Source organism: Pongo pygmaeus, chromosome 15, assembly GCF_028885625.2.
Source record: "Pongo pygmaeus isolate AG05252 chromosome 15, NHGRI_mPonPyg2-v2.0_pri, whole genome shotgun sequence".
Taxonomy (NCBI): domain Eukaryota; kingdom Metazoa; phylum Chordata; class Mammalia; order Primates; family Hominidae; genus Pongo; species Pongo pygmaeus.
Genome location: NC_072388.2, coordinates 5,817,233 through 5,844,189, shown reverse-complemented (window position 1 = coordinate 5,844,189; position 26,957 = coordinate 5,817,233).

The following is a 26,957-nucleotide window of genomic DNA, read 5'->3' as shown; positions in this document are numbered from 1 at the left end:
TTCCATTCCACGTTCCATTCCACATTCCATTCCACATTCCACTACACGTTCCATTCCACTTTCCATTCCACATTCCATTCTACGTTTCAATCCAAGCTCCATTTCACGTTTCATTCCATTCCATTCCACGTTCCATTCCACAATCCATTCCATTCCATTACACTTTCCATTCCACATTCCAATCCACATCCCATTCCACATTCCAATACGTTCCATTCGACATTCCATTTCACATTCCATATCACATTATATTACATTCTTTCCACATTACGTTTCACATTACATTCCACATTCCATGCCGTTATATTCCACATTCCATTCCACATTGCTGGCCACATTCCATTCCACGTTCAATTCCACATTCCTTTCCACATTCCATTCCATTCTATTCCACGTTCCATTCCACCTTCCCTTACACATTCCATTCCACATTCCATTCCACTTTCCATTCCACTTTTCATTCCATTCCATGCCACCTTCCATTCCGCATTCCATTGTACATTCCACTTCAAGTTCCTCTCCACATTGCATTCCAAGTTCCTTTCCATGTTCTATTGAACGTTCCATTCCATTCCATTCCATGGAATGGAATGGAATGTGGAATGGAACTGGTATGGAATGGAAAGTGGAATGTAATGGAATGGAATGTGGAATGGAATGTGGAATGAAACGGAATGGAAATGAATGTGGAATGGAATGTGGAATGCAATGGAATGTGGAATGCAATGTGGAATGGAACGGAACGGAAATGAATGTGGAATGGATTGTGGAATGCAATGGAATTGAATGTGGAATGGAATGTAATGGAAAGTGGAATGGAATGTGCAATGCAATGTGGACTGGAATAGGATGGAATGTGGACTGGAATAGAGTGGAAGGTGGAAGGGAATGGAATGGAATGTGAAAAGGAACATGGAATAGAACGTCGAATGGAATGTGGAATGGAACATGGAATGCAATGTGGATAGGAATGGGGAATGGAAGGTGGAATGGAACGTCTGATGGAATGTGAAATGGAATGTGGAATGGAATGTGGAATGGAATAGATTGTGGAATGGAATGGAATGGAATGTGGAATGGAATGTAATGGAATGGAATGGAATGGATTGGATTGTGGAATGTAATTGAATGGATTGGAATGTAGAATTGAATGGAAAGGAATGTTGACTGGAATAGAATGTGGAATAGATTGGAATGGAAGGCAAGTGAAATGGTATGGAATGGAATGGAATGGAATATGGAATTGAATTGTATGGAATGTGTAACGGAATAGATTGTGGAATGGTATGAAATGGAATCGAATGTGGAGTAGGATGGAATGGAATGAGGAATGCATTGTAATGGAATGGAATGGAACGTGGATTCGAATTGAGTGGAATGTGGAATGGAACAGAATATGGAATGGAATGGAATGGAATGGAATGTGGAATGGAATCAAATGGAATGTGGAATGGAATGCAATTGAATGCGGAATGGAATGGAATGTAATGGAATGGTGAATGGAGTGGAATGGAATGTGGAATGGAATATGGAATGGAATGTAAAGGAATGGTGAATGGAGTGGAATGGAATGTGGAATGGAATATGGAATGGAATGGAATGGAACGTGGAATTGAATGGATAGGAAATTGGAATGAAATGGGAAGGAATGTGGAATGGAATGGATTCTAATGTGGAATGAAAAGGAATGGCAAGTGGAATGGAATGTGGAATGTAATGGAATGGATTGGAATGTGGAATGGAACATGGAATGGAATGGAATGAAACGTGGAATGGAATGAACAATGAAATGTGGAATGTCATGAAATGGAATGTGGAATAGAATGGAAAGGAATGTGATATGGATTGTGGAATGGAATGGAATGGAATCTGGAATGGAATGTGGAATGAAATGGAATGGAATGTGGAATTGAATGTGTAATGGAATGGAATGGAATGTGAAAGGGAATGTGGAATGGAATGTGGAAAGGAATGTGGAATGAAATGTAATGGAATGTGGAATTAAATTGTGGAATGTAATGGAAGGGAATGTGGAAAGGAAAGGAATGGAGTGTGGAATGGATAGGGATGGAATGGAACTTGAAATGGAATGTGAAATGCAATGTGGAATGGAATTTGAAATGGAATGTGGAATGGAATGTGCAATGGAATGTAATGCAATGTGGAATGGAATGGAATGTGAAATGGAATGCAAAGAATTATGGAATGGAATGGAATTAAAGGTGGAATGAAATGCAGAAGGGTATGCGGAATGGAATGGAATGCAATGTGGAACTGTATGGAATGCAATGGAATGGAATGTGGAATGGAATGGATTGGAAAGTGTAATGGAATGGAATGTGGAATGGAATGTAATGGAATGTGAAATGGAATGGAATGCAATGGAATGTGGAATGGAATGCAATGTGGAATGAAATGGAACGGAATGTGGAATGGAAGGTTAAATGGAAAGGAATGTTTAATGGAATGCAGTGGAATGTTGAATGGAATGGAATGGAATGTGGAAGGGAAACTGGATTTGATTGTGGAATGGAATGAAACGGAATGTGGAATGAAACGGAATGGAATGTGGAATGAAAGGTGGATTGAATGTCGAATGGAATGGAATGGAATGTGGAATGGGATGGAATGGAATGTGGAATGCAATGGAGTGTGGAATGGAATAGAATGGAATGGAAAGAGGAATGGAATGGAATGGAAGGTGGAATGGAATGTGGAATGGAATGTGGAATATAATGGAATGGAATGATGAATGGAATGTGGAATCGATTGAAATGGAACGTGGAATGGAATGGAATGCGGAGTTGAAAGAGTAATGGAATGGAATGGAAGGTGGAATGGAATCTGGAATGGAACATGGAATTTAACGTGGAATGGAACGTGGAATGCAATGGAATTTAATGCAAGTGTTATGGAATGGAATGGAAAGGAATGTGGAATGGAATCGAATGTGGAATGGAACGTGGAATGGAATGTGGAAGGGAATGTGCAGTGGAATGTGGAATGGAATGGAATGGAATGTGGAATGGAATAGAATGTGGAATGGAATGGAATGGAAATTGGAATGGAATGGAACTGAATGGAATGGAGAATGCAATGGAATGGAATGTGGAATGGAAAGGAATGTGGAATGAAATAGAATGGAATGGAAATTGAATGGAATGGAATGGAATGTGGAATGGAGTGGAATGGAAATGATTGGAAAGGGAATGGAATGGAATGGAATGTGGAATGGAATGGAATGGAATGTGAACTGGAATGTGCAATTGAATGGATTGGAATGGAATGGAATGTGGAATGAAATGGAATGGAAAGTGGAATGGAATGGAATGGAATGTGTAACGTAACGGATTGGAATGCAATATGGAATAGAATGCAATGGAATGTGGAATGGAACGTGGAATGGAATGTAATGGAAAGCGGAATGGAACGTGGAATGGAACGTCTAATGGATCGTTGAATGGAACTTGGAATGGAATGGAATAGAACGTGGAATGGAATGTGAAATGGAATGTGGAATGTAATGGAATGGATTGTGGAAAGGAATGGAATGGAATGTGGTATGCAATGTGGAATGGAATGGAATGGAATGTGGAATGGAATGTGGAATGTAATTTAATGGAATGTGAAAGGGAATGTGGAATGGAATGTGGAATGGAATGTGGAGTGGAATTGAATGGAATGTGGAATGAAATGGAATGGAATGTTGAATGGAATGGATTGTAATGTGGAATGAAATGGAATGGAATGTGGAATGGAAGAGAATGGAATGTGGAATGGAATGGAATGGAATGGAATGGAATGTGGAATGGAATGGAATGGAATGGAATGTGGAATGGAATGGAATGTGGAATGGAATGTGGAATGGAATGCAATGGAATGTCGAATGGAATGCGGAATGGAATGTGGAATTGATGGAAAGGGATGTGAAATGGAATGGAATGGAATGTGAAATGGAATGTGGAATGGAACAGAATGGAAAGTAATGTGGAATGGAAAGTCGAATGGAATGGAATGTGGAATGGAAGGTGGAATGAAACGGAATGGAATGTGGAATGGAAGGAGGAATGGAATGTGCAATGGAATGTGGAGTTGAATTTAATGGAATGTGGAATGCAATGTGGAATGGAATGGAATCAAATGTGGAATGGAATGTGGAATGGAATGGAATCGAATGGAATATGTAATGGAATGGAATGGAAGGGAAAGTTGAATGGAATGGAATAGAATGTGGAATGGAAAATGGAATGTAATGGAATGGAATGTGGAATGGAATGTGGAACGGATTGGAATGGAAAGTGTTGTGGAATGGAATGTAATGCGGAATTGAACGTGGAATGGAATGAATTGGAAGGTGGAATGGAATGTGGAATGGAACGTGGAAAGAAACGTTGAATGGAACGTGGAATGAAATGTTGAATGGAACGTGGAACGGAATGGAATGTAAAGGAAAGTGGAAAGAAATGGAATGGAAAGGAATGTGGAATGGAATGGAATAGAATGTGGAGTGGATTGGAATGGAATGTCGAATGGAACGTGGAATGCAACGTGTAATGGAAATTGGAGCGGAATGTGGAATGCAATGTGTAATGGAACAGAATGGAATGGAATGTGGAATGGAAAGGAATGTCGAATGGAATGGAATGTGGAATGGAATGGAATTGAATGGAATGTGGAATGGAATGGAATGGAATGTGGAATGGAAAGGAATGTGGAATGGAATAGAATGGAAAGGGAAAGAAATGGAATGGAATGGAATGTGGAATGGAGTGGAATATGGAATGGAGTGGAATGGAATGGAATGGAAAGAGTATGGAATGTAATGGAATGGAATGGAATGTGGAATGGAATGGAAGGTGGAATGGAATGGAATGGAATGTGGAATGGAATGTGAAATTGAAAGAAATGGAATGGTATGGAATGTGGACTGTAATGGAATGGAATGTGGAATGGAATGGAATGTCATGTGGAATGGAATGGAATGGAATGTGAAGTAGAATGGAATGGAATGCAATATTGAATGGAATAGAAAGGAATGTGAAATAGAACGTGGAATGGAATGGAATGGAACGTGGAATGGATCGTGGTAAGGAACGTCTATAAGAAGGTGGAATGGGCCTTGGAATGGAATGGAATGGAAAGTGGAATGGCATGTAGAAAGGAATGTGGAATGGAATGGAATGGAATGTGGGATAGAATGGAAGGGAATGTGGTATGGAATGTGGAATGTAATGGAATGGAATGTGTAGTGGAATGCGGAATGTAATTTTTTGGAATGTGGAAAGTTTTATGGAATGGTATGTGTAATTAAATGGAATGGAATGTGGAATGGAATGGAAAGGAATGTCAAATGGAAAGAAATGGATTGTGGAATGGAATATAGAAGGGAATGCAATGGAACGGAATGTGGAATGGAATGGAATGGAATGCAGTATGGAATGTGGAATAGAATGGAAATGAATGTCAAATGGAAAGAAATGGACTGTGGAATGGAATATGGAAGGGAATGGAATGGAATGGAATATTGATCGGAATGTGGAATGAAATGGAATGGAATGTGGAATAGAATGGAATGGAATGGAATGGAATGAGGAATAGAATGTGCAATGGAATGTGTAATGTAATGCAGTGGAATGTGGAATGGAATGGAATGGAATGTGGAAAGGAATGGAATGGAATGGAAGGTGAAATGGAATGTGCAATGGAATGTGAAATGGAATGTGGCATGGAATGTTTAACGGAATGAAATGGAACGTGGAATGGAATGGAATGGAAGATGGAATGGAATGGAATGGAACGTGCAATGGAACCTGGAATGGAACATGGAATGGAAGTTGGAATGGAATGTGGAATGGAATGTAGAAAGCAATGGAATGGAATGTGGAAAGAAATGTGGAATGAAATGGAATTGAATGCGGAATGGAATGTGGAACGGAATGCAATGTATTGCGGAATGGAATGTGGAAAGAAATGGAATGGAAGGTGGAATGAAATAGCAAGTGGAATATAACGGAATGGAAAGTGGAATGGAACATGAAATGGAACGTCTAATGGAACGTGGAATGGAAAGTGGAATGGAATGTGGAATGGAGTGGAATCCAATGTGTAATTGAATGTGAAATGGAGTGGAATGCAATGTTTAATGGAATGGAATGGAGTGTGGAATGAAATTTGGAATGCAATGGAATGGAATGGGGAATAGAATGTGGAGTGGAATAGAATGGAATGTGGAATGGAATGTTGAGTGACATGTGGAATGGAAAGTGGAATGGAATGGAAGGGAATGTGGAATGGATTTTGGAATGGAATGTGAAATTGAGCAGATTGTAATGTGGAATGGAAATTGGAATCAAATGTGGAAAAGAAAGTGGAATGGAATGGATTTGAATGGAATTTGGAATGGAATGTGGAATGGAATGTTAAATGGAATGTGAAATGGAATGTGGAACTGAATGTGGAATGGAATGTGGAATGCAATATGGAATGGAATTTAATGGAATGTGGAATGGAATGGTATGGAATGTGGAATGGAATAGAATGTGGAATGGAATGAAATGGAATGGAATGTAGAATGGAATGGAATGGAATGGAATGTTGAGTGGAATGGAATGGAATGGAATGGAATGTGGAATGGAATGGAATGGAATGGGATGGAATGTGGCATGCACTCATCCCAAAGAAGTTTTTATGTGAAGATATTTTCTAGACAGAAGCATTCTCAGAAACTTCTTTGTCATTTGGGTTTTGAACTCACAGAGTTGAAACTTCCTTTTCATAGAGTAGTTCTGCAACACTCTTGTTGTGGAAACTGCAAGTGGATATTTAGTTCGATTACTGCATCTAGTGGAAAAGCAAATACATTCAGATGAAAACTAGATAGAACCGTTCTCTAGAAACTTCTTTGTGATGTGTGCATTCTACTCACAGAGTTGAACCTTCTTTTTGATAGAACAGTTTTGAAACACTCTTTTTGTGGAGTCTACAAGTGGATATTTGGAGCGCATTGAAGCCTATGGTGGAAAAGGAAATATCTTCATATAAAAACTAGATAGAAGCATTCTCAGAAACTTCTTTGTGATGTGCGCATTCAACTCACAGATTTGAAGCTTCCTCTTGATATAGCTGTTTTGAAACACTCTTTCAGTAGAATCTGCAAGTGGATATTTGGAGTGCTAAGAGGCCAACACTGGAAAAGGAAATATCTTCACATAAAAACTAGACGGAAGCATTCTCAGAAACTTCCCTGTGCATTATGCATTCAAGTGACAGAGAGGAATCTTCCTTTTGAAAGCACAGTTTTAAAACACTATTTTTGTAGAATTTGCTAATGTATGTTTGGAGCGATTTGAGGCCTATGCTGGAAAACGAAATATCTTCTCATAAAAACTAGACAGAAGCATTCTCAGAAACTTCTTTGTGATGAGTGCATTCAACTCACACACTTGAACCTTCATTTTGAAAGAGCAGTTTTGAAAAACTCTTTTTGTAGAATCTGCAAGTGGATATTTTGAGCGTTTTCAGGCCTTTGCTGGGAAATGAAATATCTTCACCTGAAAACTACACAGAGGCATTCTCAGAAACTTCTTTGTGATGTGAGCATTCAACTCACCGAGTTGAACCTGCCTTTTGATAGAGCAGTTTGGAAACAATCTTTTTGTAAAATCTGAAAGTAGATATTTGGAGCCATTTGAGGCCTATGCTGGAAAAGGAAATATCTTCACAGAAACCCTAGACAGAAGAAGTCTCAGGAACATCTGTGTGATGAGTGCATTCAACTCAAGGAAGTGAACCTTCCTTTTGATAGAACAGTTTTGAAACACTCCTTTTGTAGAATCTGCAAGTGTTTATTTGGAGTGCTTTGAGGTCTATGATGGAAAAGTAAATATCTTCACATAAAAACGAGACAGAAGCATTCTCAGAAGGTTCTGTGTGATGAGTGCATTCAGCTCACACACTTGAACTTTCCCTTTGATAGAGCAGTTTTGAAACACTCTTTTAGTAGCATCTATAAGTGGATATTTGGAGGGCTTTTATGCCAATGTTGGAAAACGAAATATCATCACAGAAAAACTAGGCAGAAGCATTCTCAGAAACTTCTTCGTGATGAGTGCATTCAACTCACAGAGTTGAACGTTACTTTTGATAGAACAGTTTTGAAACACTCCTTCTGTAGGATCTGCAACTGTTTATTTGGAACGCTTTGAGGCCTATGTTGGAAAAGGAAATATCTTCACATAAAAGCTAGACAGAAGTATTCTCAGAGACTTCCCTGTGCTATGTGCATTCAACCCACATAGATGAACCTTCCTTTTGATAGAGCAGTTTTGAAAATCTCTTTTTGTAGAATCTGCAAGTCAAAATTTGGAACGCGTTGAGGCCTATGCTGGAAAAGGAAATATCTTCACATAAAAACTACATAGAAGCATTCTCAGAAATTTATTTGTGACATGCACATTCAACTCACGGAGTTGAAGCTCCCTTTTGATATAGCTGTTTTGAAACACTCTTTTACTAGAATCTTCAAGTGCATATTTGGAGTGTTAAGAGGCCAACACTGGAAAAGGAAATATCTTCACATAAAAACTAGACAGAAGCATTCTCAGAGACTACCCTGTGCTTTCTGCATTACACCCACATATGTGAACCTTCCTTTTGATAGAACAGTTTTGAAAATCTCTTTTTGTAGAATCTGCAAGTCTACAGTTGGAACGCTTTGAGGCCTATGCTGGAAAAGGAAATAGCTTCACATAAAAACTAGATGGAAGCATTCTCAGAAACTCCTTTGTGAGGTGCACATTCAACTCACAGTGTTGAAGCTTCCTTTTGATATAGCTGTTTTCAAACACTCTTTTAGTAGAATCTTCAAGTGGATATTTTGAGTGTCAAGAGGCCAACACTGGAAAAGGAAATATCTTCACATGAAAACAAGACGGAAGCATTCTCAGAAACTTCCCTGTGCTTTATGCATTCAAGTCACAGAGAGGAACCTTCCTTTTGAAAGCGCAGTTTTGAAACACTCTTTTTGTACAATTTGATAGAGGACGTTTGGAGCGATTTGAGGCCTATGCTGGAAAATGAAATATCTTCCCATGAAAACTAGACAGAAGGATTCTCTGAAACTTCTTTGTGCTGTGTGCATTCAACTCACAGAGTTGAACCTGCCTTTTGAGAGAGTAGTTTGGAAACAGCCTTTTTGTAAAATCTGCAAGTGGATATTTGGAGCGATTTGAGACCTATGCTGCAAAAAGAAATGCCTTCACATGAAACCTAGACAGAAGGATTCTCAGAAACTTCTTGGTCATTTGGGGATTGAACTCACAGAGTTGAACCTTCCTTTTCATAGAGCAGTTCTGCAACACTCTTTTTGCGGAAACTGCATGTGGATATTTGGTGCAATTTTGGCATCTAGTGGAAAAGGAAATACATTCAGATGAAAACTAGATAGAACCGTTCTCAGAAACTTCTTTGTGATGTGTGCATTCTACTCACAGGGTTGAATCTTCCTTTTGATAGAACAGTTTTGAAACACAATTTTTGTGGAGTCTGCAAGTGGATATTTGGGGCGTTTTGAAGCCGATGCTGGAAACGGAAACATCTTCACCTAAAAACTAGATAGAAGCATTTTCAGAAACTTCTTTGTGATGTGCACATTCAACTCACAGAGTTGAAGTTTCCTTTTGATATAGCTGTTTTGAAACTCTCTTTCAGTAGAATCTGCAAGTGGATATTTGGAGTGCTAGGAGGCCAACACTGGAAAAGGAAATATCTTCACATAAAAACTAGATGGAAGCATTCTCAGAAACTTCCCTGTGCTTTATTCATTCAAGTCACAGAGAGGAACCTTCCTTTTGAAAGCACAGTTTTGAAAAACTATTTTTGTAGAATTTGCTAGTGGATGTTTGGAGCAATTTGAGGCCTATGCTGGAAAACGAAATATCTTCCAATAGAAACTAGACAGAAGCATTCTCAGAAACTTCTTTATGATGAATGCATTCAACTCACAGAGTTGAACCTTCATTTTGAAAGAGCAGTTTTGAAACACTCTTTTTGTAGAATCTGCAATTGGATATTTTGAGCGTTTTGAGGCCTTTGCTGGGAAATGAAATATCTTCACCTGAAAACTACACAGAAGCATACTCAGAAACTTCTTTGTGATGTCTGCTTTCAACTCACAGAGCTGAACCTGCCATTAGATAGAGCAGTTTGGAAACAGTCTTTTTGTAATACCTGCAAGTGGATATTTGGAGCGATTTGAGGCCTACGCAGCAAAAGGAAATATCTTCACAGAAACCCTAGACAGAAGCATTCTCAGGAACTTCTGTGTGATGAGTGCACTCAACTCACGGACTTGAACCTTCCTTTTGATAGAACAGTTTTGAAACACTCCTTTTGTAGAATCTGCAAGTGTTTATTTGGAGCACTTTGTGGCCTATGATGGAAAAGGAAATATCTTCACATTAAAAATGAGACAGAAGCATTCTCAGAAACTTCTGTCTGATGAGTGCATTCAACTCACACATTTGAACTTTCCTTTTGATAGAGCAGTTTTGAAACACTCTTTTAGTAGCATCTGTAAGTGGATATTTGGAGAGCTTTTATGCAAATGCTGGAAAACGAAATATCATCACATAAAAACTAGGCAGAAGCATTCTCAGAAGCTTCTTCGTGATGAGTGCATTCAACTCACAGAGTTGAATGTTCCTTTTGATAGAACAGTTTTGAAACACTCCTTTTGTAGGATCTGCAACTGTTTATTTGGAGCGCTTTGAAGCTTATTTTGGAAAAGGAAATATCTTCACATAAAAACTAGACAGAAGCATTCTCAGAAACTTCCCTGTGCTTTCTGCATTCAACTCACATAGTTGAACCTTCCTTTTGATAGAACAGTTTTGAAACACTCTTTTCATATAATCTGCACGTCGACGTTTGGAACGCTTTGAGGCCTATGCTGGAAAAGGAAATATCTTCACATAAAAACTAGATAGAAGCATTCTCAGAAACTTCTTTGTGATGTGCACATTGAACTCACAGAGTTGAAGCTTCCTTTTGATATAGCTGTTTTGAAACACTCTTTCAGTTGAATCTTCAAGTGGATATTTGGAGTGTTAAGAGGCCAAAACTGGAAAAGGAAATATCTTCACATAAAAACTAGATGGAAGCATTCTCAGAAACTTCCCTGTGATTTATGCATTCAAGTCACAGAGAGGAACCTTCCTAATGAAAGCACAATTTTGAAACACTCTTTTTGTAGAATTTGCTAGTGGATGTTTGGAGCGATTTGAGGCCTATGCTGGAAAACGAAATAGCTTCCCATAAAAACTAGACAGAAGCATTATCTGAAACTTCTTTGTGCTGTGTGCATTCGACACACAGAGTTGAACCTGCCTTTTGAGAGAGTAGTTTGGAAACAGCCTTTTGGCAAAATCTGCAAGTGGATATTTGGAGTGATATGAGACCTATGCTGAAAAGAGAAATATCTCCACATAAACCCTAGACAGAAGCATTCTCAGAAACCTGTTGGTCATTTGCGGGATTGAACTCAGAGAGTGGATCCTTCCTTTTCATAGAACAGTTCTGCAACACTCTTGTTGTGGAAACTGTAAGTGGATATTTGGTGCGATTGCGGCATCTTGTGAAAAAGGAAATACATTCAGATGAAAACCAGATAGAACCATTCTCAGAAACTTCTTTGTGATATGTGCATTCTACTCACAGAGTTGAACCTTCCTTTTCATAGAACAGTTTTGAAGCAGTCTTTTTGTGGAGTCTGCAAGTAGATATTGGAGCGCTTTGAAGTCTATGGTGGAAAAGGAAACATCTTCACCTAAAAACTAGATAGAAGCATTCTCAGAAACTTCTTTGAGATGTGCACATTCAACTCACAGAGTTGAAGCTTCCTTTTGATATATCTGTTTTGAAACACTCTTTCAGTACAATCTGCAAGTGGATATTTGGAATGTTAAGAGGCCAACACTGGAAAAGGAAATATCTTCACATAAAAACTAGAAGGAAGCATTCTCAGAAACTTCCCTGTGCTTTATGCATTCAAGTGACGGAGAGGAACCTTCCTTTTGAAAGCGCAGTTTTGAAACAATCTTTTTGTACAATTTGATAGGGGACATTTGGAGTGATTTGAGGCCTATGCTGGAAAATGAAATAGCTTCCCATAAAAACTAGACAGAAGCATTCTCTGAAACTTCTTTGTGCTGTGTGCATTCAACTCACAGAGGTGAACCTGCCTTTTGATAGAGTAGTTTGGAAACAGCCTTTTTGCAAAATCTGCAAGTGGATATTTGGAGTGATATGAGACCTATGCTGAAAAAAGAAATATCTCCACATAAACCCTAGACAGAAGCATTCTCAGAAACCTGTTGGTCATTTGGGGGATTGAACTCACCGAGTTGATCCTTCCTTTTCATAGAAGAGTTCTGCAACACTCTTGCTGTGGAAACTGTAAGTGGATATTTGGTGCGATTGCGGCATCTTGTGGAAAAGGAAATACATTCTGATGAAAACTAGATAGAACCATTCTCAGAAACTTCTTTGTGATATGTGCATTCTACTTACAGAGTTGGACCTTCCTTTTCATAGAACAGTTTTGAAACAGTCTTTTTGTGGAGTCTGCAAGTAGATATTGGAGCGCTTTGAAGTCTATAGTGGAAAAGGAAACATCTTCACATAAAAACTAGATAGAAGCATTCTCAGAAACTTCTTTGAGATGTGCGCATTCAACTCACAGAGTTGAAGCTTCCTTTTGATATATCTGTTTTGAAACACTCTTTCAGTAGAATCTGCAAGTGGATATTTGGAGTGTTAAGAGGCCAACACTGGAAAAGGAAATATCTTCACATAAAAACTAGACGGAAGCATTCTCAGAAACTTCCCTGTGCTTTATGCATTCAAGTGACAGAGAGGAACCTTCCTTTTGAAAGCGCAGTTTTGAAACACTCTTTTTGTACGATTTGATAGGGGACGTTTGGAGCGATTTGAGGCCTATGCTGGAAAATGAAATATATTCCCATAAAAACTAGACAGAAGCATTCTCAGAAACTTCTTTGTGCTGTGTGCATTCAACTCACAGAGTTGAACCTGCCTTTTGATAGAGTAGTTTGGAAACAGCCCTTTTGTATAATCTGCAAGTGGATATTTGGAGCGATTTGAAACCTATGGTGCAAAAAGAAATGTCTTCACATAAACCATAGACAGAAGCATTCTCAGAAACTTCTTGATCATTTGGGGATTGAACTCAAAGAGTTGAACCTTCCTTTTCATAGAGCAGTTCTGCAACACTCTTGTTGCGGAAACTTCATGTGGATATTTGGTGCAATTTTGGCATCTAGTGGAAAAGGAAATACATTCAGATGAAAACTAGATAGAACCGTTCTCAGAAACTTCTTTGTGATGTGTGCATTCTACTCACAGGGTTGAAACTTCCTTTTGATAGAACAGTTTTGAAACACTCTTTTTGTGGAGTCTGCAAGTGGATATTTGGGGCTCTTTGAAGCCGATGCTGGAAACGGAAACATCTTCACCTAAAAACTAGATAGAAGCATTTTCAGAAACTTCTTTGTGATGTGCACATTCAACTCACAGAGTTGAAGCTTCCTTTTGATATATCTGTTTTGAAACACTCTTTCAGTAGAATCTGCAAGTGGATATTTGGAGTGCTAAGAGGACAAAACTGGAAAAGGAAATATCTTCACATAAAAACTAGACGGAAGCATTCTCAGAAACTTCCCTGTGCTTTATGCATTCAAGTCCCAGAGAGGAACCTTCCTTTTGAAAGCGCAGTTTTGAAACACTATTTTTGTAGAATTTGCTAGTGGATGTTTGGAGCGATTTGAGGCCTATGCTGGAAAACGAAATATCTTCACATAAAAACTAGACAGAATTATTCTCAGGAACTTCTTTGTGCTGTGTGCATTCAACTCACAGACTTGAACCTTCATTTTGAAAGAGCAGTTTTGAAACACTCGTTTTGTAGAATCTGGAAGTGGATATTCTGAGCGTTTTGAGGCCTTTGCTGGGAAATGAAATATCTTTACCTGAAAACTACACAGAAGCATTCTCAGAAACTTCTTTGTGATGTGTGCATTCAACTCACAGAGTTGAACCTGCCTTTTGATAGAGCAGTTTGGAGACAGCCTTTTTGTAAAATCTGCAAGTGGATATTTCGAGCAATTTGAGGCCTATGCCGCAAAAGGAAATATCTTCACAGAAACCCTAGACAGAAGCATTCTCAGGAACTTCTGTGTGACGAGTACATTCAACACACGGACTTGAACCTTCCTTTTGATAGAACAGTTTTAGATCACTCCTTTTGTTGAATCTGCAGGTGTTTATTTGGAGCGCTTTGAGGCCTATGATGGAAAAGGAAATATCTTCACATAAAAACGAGACAGAAGCATTCTCAGAAACTTCTGTGTGATGAGTGCATTCAATTCACACATTTGAACTTTCCCTTTGATAGAGCAGGTTTGAAACACTCTTTTAGTCCCATCTGTAATTGGATATTTGGAGGGCTTTTATGCCAATGCTGGAAAACGAAATATCATCACAGAAAAAGTAGGCAGAAGCATTCTCAGAAACTTCTTCATGATGAGTGCATTCAACTCACAGAGTTGAACGTTCCTTTTGATAGATCAGTTTTGAAACACTCCTTTAGTAGGGTCTGCAACTGCTTATTTGGAGTGCTTTGAGGCCTACGTTGGGAAAGGAAATATCTTCACATAAAAACTAGACAGAAGCATTCTCAGAAACTCCCCTGTGCTTTCTGCATTCAACCCACATAGTTGAACCTTCCTTTTGATAGAACAGTTTTGAAAATCTCTTTTCGTAGAATCTGCAAGTCGACATTTGGAACGCTTTGAGGCCTATGCTGGAAAAGGAAATATCTTCACATAAAAACTAGATAGCAGCATTCTCAGAAACTTCTTTGTGATGTGCGCATTCAACTCACAGAGCTGAAGCTTCCTTTTGATATAGCTGTTTTGAAACACTCTTTTAGTTGAATCTTCAAGTGGATATTTTGAGTGTTAAGAGGCCAAAACTGTAAAAGGAAATATCTTCACATAAAAACTAGACGGAATCATTCTCAGGAACTTCCCTGTGCTTTGTGCATTCAAGTCACCGAGAGGAACCTTCCTTTTGAAAGCACAGTTTTGAAACACTCTTTTTGTAGAATTTGCTAGTGGTTGTTTGGAGCGATTTGAGGCCTATGCTGGAAAACGAAATATCTTCCCATAAAAACTAGACAGAAGCATTCTCAGAAACTTCTTTGTGCTGTGTGCATTCAACTCACAAAATTGAACCTGCCTTTTGATAGAGTAGGTTAGAGACAGCCTTTTTGTAAAATCTACAAGTGGATATTTGGAGCGATTTGAGACCAATGCTGCAAAAAGAAATATTTCCACATAAACCCTAGACAGAAGCATTCTCAGAAACTTCTTTGTCATTTGGGGATTGAACTCACCGAGGTGAACCTTCCTTTTCATAGAGCAGTTCTGCAACACTCTTGTTGTGGAAACTGCAAGTGGATATTTGGTGCAATTGTGGAATCTAGTGGAAAAGGAAATACCTTCAGATGAAAACTAGATAGAACCATTCTCAGAAACTTCTTTGTGATGTGTGCATTCTACTCATAGAGTTGAACCTTCCTTTTGATAGAACAGTTTTGAAACACTCTTTTCGTGGATTCTGCAAGTGGACATTTGGAGCGCTTTGGGGCCTTTGCTGCGAAATGAAACATCTTCACCTGAAAACTAGACAGAAGCATTCTCAGAAACTTCTTTGTGATGTGTGCATTGAACTCACAGAATTGAAGCTTCCTTTTGATAGAGCTGTTTTGAAACACTCTTTCAGTAGAATTTGCAAGTGGATATTGGGATTGTTAAGAGGCCAACACTGGAAAAGTAAATATCTTCACATAAAAACTAGACGGGAGCATTCTCAGAAACTTCCCTGTGCTTTATGCATTCAAGTCACAGAGGGGAACCTTCCTTTTGATAGCACAGTTTTGAAACACTCTTTTTGTAGAATTTGCTAGTGGATGTATGGAGCGATTTGAGGCCTATGCTGGAAAACGAAATATCTTCCCATAAAAACTAGACAGAAGTATTCTCAGAAACTCCTTTGTGGCGAGTGCATTCAACTAACAGACTTGAAACTTCCTTTTGAAAGAGCAGTTTTGAAACACTCTTTTTGTATAATCTGCAAGTGGATATTTTGAGCGTTTTGAGGCTGGGAAATGAAATATCTTCACCTGAAAACTACATGGAAGCATTCTCAGAAACTTCTTTGTGATGTGTGCATTCAGCTCACAGATTTGAACCTGCGTTTTGATAGAGCTATTTGGAAACAGCCTTTTTGTAAAGTCTGCAAGTGGATGTTGAAGCAATTTGAGGCCTATGCTGTGAAAGGAAATATCTTCACAGAAACCCTAGACAGAAGCATTCTCAGGAACCTCTGTGTGATGAGTGCATTCAACTCATGGACTTGAGCCTTCCTTTTGATAGAACAGTTTTGAAACACTCCTTTTATAGAATCTGCAATTGTTTATTTGGAGTGCTTTGAGGCCTATAATGGAAAAGGAAATATCTTCACATTAAATACGAGACAGAAGCATTCTCAGAAACTTCTTTGTGCTGTGTGCATTCAACTCACGGAGTTGAACCTGCGTTTTGATACAGTGGTTTGGAAACAGCCTTTTTGTAAAACCTGCAAGTGGATATTTTGAGCGATTTGAGACCTATGCTGCAAAAAGAAATATCTCCACATAAACCCTAGACAGAAGCATTCTCAGAAACTTCTTTGTCATTTGGGGATTGAACTCACAGAGTTGAACCTTCCTTTTCATAGAGCAGTTCTGCAACACTCTTGTTGTGGAAACTGCCAGTGGATATTTGGTGCGATTGCGGAATCTAGTGGAAAAGGCAATTCATTCAGATGAAAACTAGATAGAACCATTCTCAGAAACTTCTTTGTGATGTGTGCATTCTACTCACAGAGATGAACCTTCCTTTTGATAGAACAGTTTTGAAACACTCTTTTCGTGGTGTCTGCAAGTGGACATTTGGAGCGTTTTGAGGCCCTTGCTGGGAAATGAAATATCTTCACTTGAAAACTAGACAGAAGGATTCTCAGAAACTTCTATGTGAAGTGCACATTCAACTCATAGAGTTGAAGCTTCCTTTTGATATAGCTGTTTTGAAACACTCTTTCAGTAGAATCTGCAAATGGATATTTGGTGTGTTAAGAGGCCAACACTGGAAAAGGAAATATCTTCACATAAAAACTAGATGGAAGCATTCTCAGAAACTTCCCTGTGCTTTATGCATTCAAGTCCCAGAGAGGAACCTTCCTTTTGAAAGCGCAGTTTTGAAACACTCTGTTGTAGAATTTGCTAGTGGATGTTTGGAGCGATTTGAGGCCTCTGCTGGAAAACGAAATATCTTCCCATAAAAACTAGACAGAAGCATTCTCAGAAACTTCTTTGTGATGAGTGCATTCAACAAACAGACTTGAAACTTCGTTTTGAAAGAGCAGTTTTGAAACACTGTTTTTGTAGAATCTGCAAGTGGATATTTGGAGCGTTTTGAGGCCTTTGCTGGGAAATGAAATATCTTCACCTGAAAACTACACAGAAGCATTCTGAGAAACTACTTTGGGATGTGTGCATTCAATTCAGAGAGTTGAACCTGCCTTTTGATAGAGCAGTTTGGAAACAGCATTTTGTGAAATCTGCAAGTGGATATTTTGAGGGTTTTGAGGCCTATGCTGCAAAAGGAAATATCTTCACAGAAACCCTAGATAGAAGCATTCTCAGAAACTTCTGGGTGAATAGTGCATTCAACTCACGGACTTGAACCTTCCTTTTGATAGAACAGTTTTGAAACACTCCTTTTGTAGAATCTGCAAGTGTTTATTTGGAGCGCTTTGAGGCCTATGATGGAAAAGGAAATATCTTCAAATAAAAACGAGACAGAAGCATTCTCAGAAACTTCTGTGTGATGAGTTCATTCAACTCACACACTTGAACTTTCCTTTTGATAGAGCAGTTTTGGGACACTCTTTTAGTAGCATTTGTAAGTGCATATTTGAAGGGACTTTATGCCAATGCTGGAAAACGAAATATCATAATTAAACTAGGCAGAAGCATCCTCAGAAACTACTTCATGATGAGTGCATTCAACTTACAGAGTTGAAAGTTCCTTTTGATAGAACAGTTTTGAAACACTCCTTTTGTAGGATCTGCAACTGTTTAATTGGAGGGCTTTGAGGCCTATGGTGGAAAAGGAAATATCTTCACATAAAAACTATACAGAAGCATTCTCAGAGACTTCCCTGTGCTTTCTGCATTCAGCTCACATAGTTGAATCTTCCTTTTGATAGAACAGTTTTGAAAAACTCTTTTCGTAGAATCTGCAAGTCGACATTTGGAAAGCTTTGAGGCCTAGGCTGGAAAAAGAAATATCTTCACATAAAAACTAGATAGAAGCATTCCCAGAAACTTGCTTGTGATGTGCACATTCACCTCACAGAGTTTAAGCTTCCTTTTGTTATAGCTGTTTTGAAACACTCTTTTAGTAGAATCTTCAAGTGGATATTTGGAGTGTTAAGAGGTCAACACTGGAAAAGAAAATATCTTCACATAAAAACTAGATGGAAGCATTCTCAGAAACTTCCCTGTGCTTTATGCATTCAAGTCACAGAGAGGAACCTTCCTTTTGAAAGTGCAGTTTTGAAACACTCTTTTTGTAGAATTTGCTAGTGGATGTTTGGAGCGATTTGAGGCCTATGCTGGAAATTGAAATATCTTCCCATAAAAACTACAAAGAAATATTCTCAGAAACTACTTTGTGATGAGTGCATTCAATTCACAGACTTGAACCTTCATTTTGAAAGAGCAGTTTTGAAACATTCTTTTTGTAGAATCTGCAAGTGGATATTTGGAGCGTTTTGAGGCCTTTGCTGGGAAATGAAATATCTTCACCTACAAATTATACAGAAGCATTCTCAGAAACTAATTTGCAATGTGTGCATTCAACTCACAGAGTTGAACCTGCTTTTTGATAGAGCAGTTTAGAAACAGCCTTTTTGTAAAGTTTGCAAGTGGATATTTGGAGCGATTTGAGGCCTATGCTGCAAAAGGAAATATCTTCCCAGAAACCCTAGACAGAAGCATTCTCAGGAATTTCTGTGTAATGAGTGCATTCAACTCACGGACTTGAACCCTGCTTTTGATAGAACAGTTTTGAAACCCTCCTTTTGTAGAATCTGCAGGTGTTTATTTGGAGCTTTTTGACGCCTGTGATGGAAAACGAAATATCTTCACATAAAAATGAGACAGAAGCATTCTCAGAACCTTCTGTGTGATGACTGCATTCACCTCACACACTTGAACTTTCCTTTTGATAGAGCAGGTTTGAAACACCCTTTTAGTAGCATCTGTAAGTGGATATTTGAAGGGTTTTTATGGCAATGCTGGAAAAGGAATTATCATCACATAAAAACTAGGCAGAAGCATTCTCAGAAACTTCTTCATGATGAGTGCATTCAACTCACAGAGTTGAACATGCCTTTTGATAGAACAGTTTTGAAACACTCTTTCAGTAGAATATGCAAGTGGATATTTGGAGTGCTAAGAGGCCAACAATGGAAAAGGAAATATCTTCACATAAAAACTAGACAGAAGTATTCTCAGAAACATCCCTGTGCTTTCTGCATTCAATCTACATAGTTGAACCTTCCTTTTGATAGAAAAGTTTGGAAAATCTCTTTTCGTAGAATCTGCAATTCGACATTTGGAACGCTTTGAGTCCTATGCTGGAAAAGGAAATATCTTCACATAAAAAATAGATAGAAGCATTCTCAGAAACTTCCCTGTGCTTTATGCATTCAAGTCACAGAGAGGAACCTTAATTTTGAAAGCACAGTTTTGAAACACCCTTTTTGTAGTATTTGCTAGTAGATGTTTGGAGCGATTTGAGGCCTATGCTGGAAAACGAAATATCTTCCCATAAAAACTAGACAGAAGCGTTCTCAGAAACTTCTTTGTGATGAGTGCATTCAACTCACAGACTTGAACTTTCGTTTTGAAAGAGGAGTTTTGAAAACACTCTTTTTGTAGAATCTGCAAGTGGATATTTTGAGCGTTTTGACACCTTTGCTGGGAAATGAAATATCTTTACCTGAAAACTACAGAGAAGCATTCTCAGAAACTTCTTTGTGATGTGCACATTCAACTGACAGAGTTGAAGCTTCCTTTTGATATAACTGTTTTGAAACACTGTTTCAGTAGGATCTGCAAGTGGATATATGGAGTGTTAAGAGGCCAACACTGGAAAAGGAAATATCTTCACATAAAAACTAGATGGAAGCATTCTCAGAAACTTCCCTGTGATTTATGCATTCAAGTCATAGAGAGGAACCTTCTTTGTGAAAGTGCAGTTTTGAAACACTCCTTTTCCAACATAGGCCTCAAAGAGCTCTAAACACTTGCAGATTCTAAGAAAACAGTGTAGAGTGGATTGGAGATTCCAATCCATTCCATTCCATTGCATTCTACTCACAGAGTTGAACCTTCCTTTTGATAGAACAGTTTTGAAACACTCTTTTTGAACAATCTGCATGTGTTTATTTGAAGCGCTTTGAGGCCTAAGTTGGAAAAGGAAATATCTTCCCATAAAAACTAGACCGAAGCATTCTCCGAAACTTCTTTGTGATGAGTGCATTATTCTCACAGAGTTGAACCTTCCTTTGATAGAATAGTTTTGATACACTCTTTTTGTAGATTCTGCAAGTGGATATTTGTGCGCTTTGAAGCCTATGTTGGAAAAGGAAATTTCTTCCCATAAAAACTATATCGAAGCATTCTCAGAAACTTCTTTGTGATGAGTGCATTCTACTCACAGAGTTGAACCTTCCTTTTGAGAGAACAGTTTTGAAACACTCTTTTTGGAGATTCTGCAAGTGTTTATTTGGAGCTCTTTGAGGCCTATGCTGGTAAAGAAATTATCTTCACATAAAAACTAGACAGAAGCATTCTCAGAAACTTTTTCTGATGTGTGCATTCAACACACCAAGTTGAACCTACCCTTTGGTATAGCAGTTTTGAAACACTCTTTTTCTAGAATGTGCAAGTGGATATTTGGATTGTTAGGGGGCCAACACTGGAAAAGGAAATATCTTCCCATAAAAACTAGACAGAAGCATTCTCAGAAACTTCTTTGTGATGAGTGCATTCAACTCACAGACTTTAACTTTTCTTTTGAAAGAGCAGTTTTGAAACACTCTTTTTGTAGAATCTGCAGGTGGATATTTTGTGTGCTTTGAGGCCTAAGGACCAAAAGGAAATATCTTCACATAAAAACTAGACAGAAACATTCTCCAAAACCTCTTTGTGATGTGTGCATTCAAATAACAGAGTAGAACCATCCTTTTGATAGTGCAGTTTTGAAACACCCTTTTTGTAGAATCTGCAAGTGGATATTTGGAGAGATTTGAGGCCTATACTGAAAAAGGGATATCTTCACATAAAAACTAGAGAGAAGCATTCTCAGAAACTTCTCTGTTCTTTATGCATTCAACTTACAGACTTTAAACTTCCTTCTGAAAGAGCAGATTTGAAACACTGTTTTTGTAGAAACTGCAGGTGGATATTTGGAGCGCTTTGAAGCCTATGTTGGAAAAGGAAATTTCTTCCCATAAAAACTATATCGAAGCATTCTCAGAAACTTCTTTGTGATGAGTGCATTCTACTCACAGAGTTGAACCTTCCTTTTGAGAGAACAGTTTTGAAACACTCTTTTTGGAGATTCTGCAAGTGTTTATTTGGAGCTCTTTGAGGCCTATGCTGGTAAAGAAATTATCTTCACATAAAAACTAGACAGAAGCATTCTCAGAAAATTTTTCTGATGTGCGCATTCAACACACCAAGTTGAACCTACCTTTTGGTATAGCAGTTTTGAAACACTCTTTTTCTAGAATGTGCAAGTGGATATTTGTATTGTTAGGGGGCCAACACTGGAAAAGGAAATATCTTCCCATAAAAACTAGACAGAAGCATTCTCAGAAACTTCTTTGTGATGAGTGCATTCAACTCACAGACTTTAACTTTTCTTTTGAAAGAGCAGTTTTGAAACACTCTTTTTGTAGAATCTGCAGGTGGATATTTTGTGTGCTTTGAGGCCTAAGGAGCAAAAGGAAATATCTTCACATAAAAACTAGACAGAAACATTCTCCAAAACCTCTTTGTGATGTGTGCATTCAAATAACAGAGTAGAACCATCCTTTTGATAGTGCAGTTTTGAAACACCCTTTTTGTAGAATCTGCAAGTGGATATTTAGAGAGATTTGAGGCCTATACTGAAAAAGGGATATCTTCACATAAAAACTAGAGAGAAGCATTCTCAGAAACTTCTCTGTGCTTTATGCATTCAACTTACAGACTTTAAACTTCCTTCTGAAAGAGCAGATTTGAAACACTGTTTTTGTAGAAACTGCAGGTGGATATTTGGAGCGCTTTGAGGCCTATGCTGGAAAAGGAAATATCCTCACATAAAAACTAGACAAAAGCATTCTCTGAAACTTGTTATGATGAATGAATTCAGCTCACAGAGTTGAACCTTCCTTTTGATGGAACAGTTTTGAAACCCTCTTTTTGTGGAATCTGCAAGTGGGTATTTGGAGCGCTTTGTGGCCTATGTTGGAAAAGGAAATATCTTCACATAAAAACTAGACGGAAGCATTGTCAGACACTTCTCTGTGATGAGTGCATTCAACTCACAGAGTTCAACCTTCCTTTTTGTAGAACAGTTATGGAACACTCTCTTTGTAGAATCTACAAGGGATCATTTGGAGTACATTGAGGCCTATGCCGGAAAAGGAAGTATCTTCCCATAAAAAAATAAGCAGAATCATTCTGAGATACTTTTTTGTGATGAGTGCATTCGACTCACAGACTTGAACCTTCCTTTTGATAGAGCAGTTTTGAAACACTCTCTTTGTAGAATCTGCAGGTGGATATTTGGAGCACTTTGAGGCCTGTGCTGGAAAAGAAAGTATCTTCCCATAAAAACTAAGCAGAATCATTCTTAGAAACATTTTTGTGATGAGTGCATTCAACTCACAGACTTGAACATTCTTTTTGATAGAGCAGTTTTTAAACACTCTTTTTGTAGATTCTGCAAGTGGGTATTTCAAGCGCTTTGAGGTCAAAGATGGAAAAGGAAATATCTTCATATAAAAACTAGACAGAAGCATTCTCAGAAATTACTTTGGGATGAATGCATTCAACTCAAAGAGTTGAACCTTCCTTTTGATAGAACAGTTTTGAAACACTTTTTTTTGTAGAATCTGGAAGTGGATATTTGGGGCAACTTGAGGCCTATGCTGGAAAAGGAAATATCTTCACATAAAAACTAGATGGAAGCATTCTCAGAAATTTCTTGGTGATGAGTGCATTTAACTCACAGGTTTGAACTTGCCTTTTGATAGAAGAGTTTTGAAACACTCTGTAGAATTTGCAAGTGGATATTTGGAGAGATTTGTGGCCTGTGCTGCATAAAGGGAATATCTTAACTTAAGAACTAGACAGAAGCATTCTCAGAGACTTCCCTGTGCTTTATGCATTCAAATCACAGGCTTGAACCTTCGTTTTGATAGAGCAGTATTGAACCACTCTTTTTGTATAATGTGCAAGTGGATATTTTGAGCGATTTGAGGCCTATGATGAAAAAGGAAATGTCTTCACCTAAAAGCTAGACAGATACATTCTCAGAAACTTCTGTGGGATGAGTACATTCAACCAACAGAGTTGAACCTTCCTTTTGATAGACTAGTTTTGAAACACGCTTTTTGTAGAATCTGCAAGTGGATGTTTGGAGGGCTTTGAGGCCTATGCTGGAAAAGAAAATATCTTCACCTAAAAACTAGACAGAAGCATTCTCAGAAATTTCTTTGTGATTAGTGCATTCAACTCACAGGGTTGAAAGTTCCTTTTGATAGAGCAATTCTGACACAATCTTCTTGTAGAATCTGCAAGTGGATATTTGGATCGCTTGAGGCCTATGCTGGAGTAAGAAATAATTTCACATAAAAACTATATTGAAGCATTCTCAAAAACATCTTTGTGATGTGTGCCTTCAACTCAAGAATTGAAACTTCCTTTTGATAAAGCAGTTTTGAAACACCATATTGTAGAATCTGCAAGTGGATAGTTTTAGCACTTTGAGGCCTAGCCTGGAAAAGGGTATATCTTCACATAAAAACCAGACAGAAGCATTCTCAGAAACTTCCCTGTGATTTATGAATTCAACCCACACACTTGAACCTTCCTTTTGATAGAACAGTTTGGAAACACACTTTTTGTAGAATCTGGAAGTGGATATTTGGAGCGCTTTGAGGCCTATGCAGGAAAAGGAAATACCATCACATAAAAACTAGACAGAAGTATTCTCAGAAACTTCTTTGTGATGTGTGCATTCAACTCACAGAGTTGAACCCTGCTTTTGAAAGAGCAGTTATGAAACACCCTTTTTGTAGGATCTGCAGGTGGATATTTTTGGTGCTTTGAGGCCAATGCTGGAAATGGAAATATGTATTCATAAAAACGAGACAGAAGCATTCTCAGAAACTTCTCTATGTTTTATGATTTCAACTCAGAATGTTGAACCTTCCTTTTGATAGCGCAGTTTTGAAACACTCTTTTTGTAGAATCTGCAAGTGGATTTTTGGAGTGCTTTGAAGACTCTGCTGCAAAAGGAAACATCTTCATAAAAAATTGGACAGAGGCCTTCTCGGAAACTACTTTGTGATGAACGCATTCAGCTCACAGGGTTGAACCTTCCTTTTGATAGAACAGTTGTGAAGCACTCTTTTAGTAGAATCTTCAAGTGGATATTTCGAGTTCTTTGAGGCTTATGATGGAAAAGGAAATATCTTCACATAAAACCTAGACGGAAGTATTCTCAGAAACATCATTATGATGAGTGAGTTCAACTCACAGAGTTGAACCAACCTTTTGATTGAACAGTTTTGAAACACTCGTTTTGTAGAATCTGCAAGTGGATATTTGGAATGCTTTGAGGCCTATGCTCGAAAAGGAAATTTCTTCATATAAATATTAGACAGAAGCATGCTCAGAAACTTCTTTGTGATGAGTGCTTTGTACTTATAGACTTTAAATTTCCTTTTGATAGAGCAGTTTTGAAACAGTCTTTTTGTAGAATATGTGAGTTTATATTTGGTGCGATTTGAGGGCTAAGCTGGAAAAGGAAATATCTTCACATAAAAACTGGACAGAAGTATTCTCCTATCTTCTTTGTGATGTGTGCATTAAACTAACAGAGTAGAACCTTCCTTTTGATAGAGCAGTTTTGAAACACCCTTTTTGTAGACTCTGCAAGTGGATATTTGGAGCGATTTGAGGCCTATGGTGAAAAAGGGGATATCCTCGCATAAAAACTAGATAGAAGCATTCTCAGAAACTTCCCTGTGCCTTATGCATTCAACTCACAGATTTAAAACTTCCTTTTGAAAGAGCAGATTTGAAACACTTTTTTTGTAGAAACTGCAGGTGGATATTTGGAGCGCTTTGAGGCCTACGCAGGAAAAGGAAATATCCCCACATAAAAAGTAGACAAAAGCATTCTCCGAAACTTCTTTGTGATGAATGCACTCACCTCACAGAGTTGAACCTTCCCTTTGATGGAACAGTTTTGAAACACTCTTTTTGTAGAATCTGCAAGTGGATATTTGGAGGGCTTTGAGGCCTATGCTGGAAAAGGAAATATCTTCACATAATAACTAGACGGAAGCATTCACAGAAACTTCTCTGTGATGAGTGCATTCAACTCACAGAGTTCAACCTTCCTTTTGGTAGAACAGTTATGAAACACTCTCTTTGTAGAATCTACAAGAGATTATTTGGTACTCATTGAGGCCTATGCTGGAAAAGAAAGTATCTTCCCATAAAAACTAAACAGAATCATCCTCAGAAATATTTTTGTGATGAGGGCATTCAACTCACAGACTTGAACCTTCCTTTTGATAGAGTAGTTTTGGAACACTCGTTTTGTAGAATCTGCAAGTGGATATTTGGAGCACTTTGAGGTCTATGCTGGAAAAGGAAATATCTTCACATCAAAACTAGACAGAAGCATTCTCAGAAATTTCTGTGTGATGAGTGCATTCAACTCACAGACTTGAACATTCCTTTTGATAGAACAGTTTTGAAACATTCTTTTTGTAGAATCTGCAAGTGGGTATTTGGAGTGATTTGAGGCCTATGCTGCAAAAAGTGAAATCTTCACATAAAAACTAGACAGAAGCATTCCCAGAAACTTCCCCATGCTTCATGCATTCAACTCACATACTTGAACCTTCCTTTTGATAGAGCAGTTTTGAAACACTCTTTTTGTAGAATCTGCAATTGGATATTTGGAGCGATTTGAGGCCTATGATGAAAAAGGGAATACCTTCACCTAAAAACTAGACAGAAGCATTCTCAGAAACTTGTTTGTGATGAGTTCATTCAACCCACAGAGTTGAAACTTCCTTTTTTTAGAACAGTTTTGTAACACTCTCTTTGTAGAATCTGAATGTGGATACTTGGTGCACTTTGAGGCCTATGCTGGAAATGGAAATATGTTCTCATAAAAACTAAGCAGAAGCATACTCACAAAGTTCTTCGTGATGAGTGCATTCAACTCAGAGACTTAAACCTTTCTTTCGATATAGCAGTTTTGAGACACTCTTTTTGTAGAATCTGCATGTGGATATTTGGAGAGCTATGAGGCCTACGCTGTAAAAGGAAATATCTTCACATAAAAACTATACAGAAGCATTCTCAGAAACATCTCTATGATGAGTGCATTGTACTCACAGACTTGAACTTTCTTTTTGATAGAGCAGTTTTGAAACACTCCTTTTGTAGAATTTGCAAGTGAATATTTGGT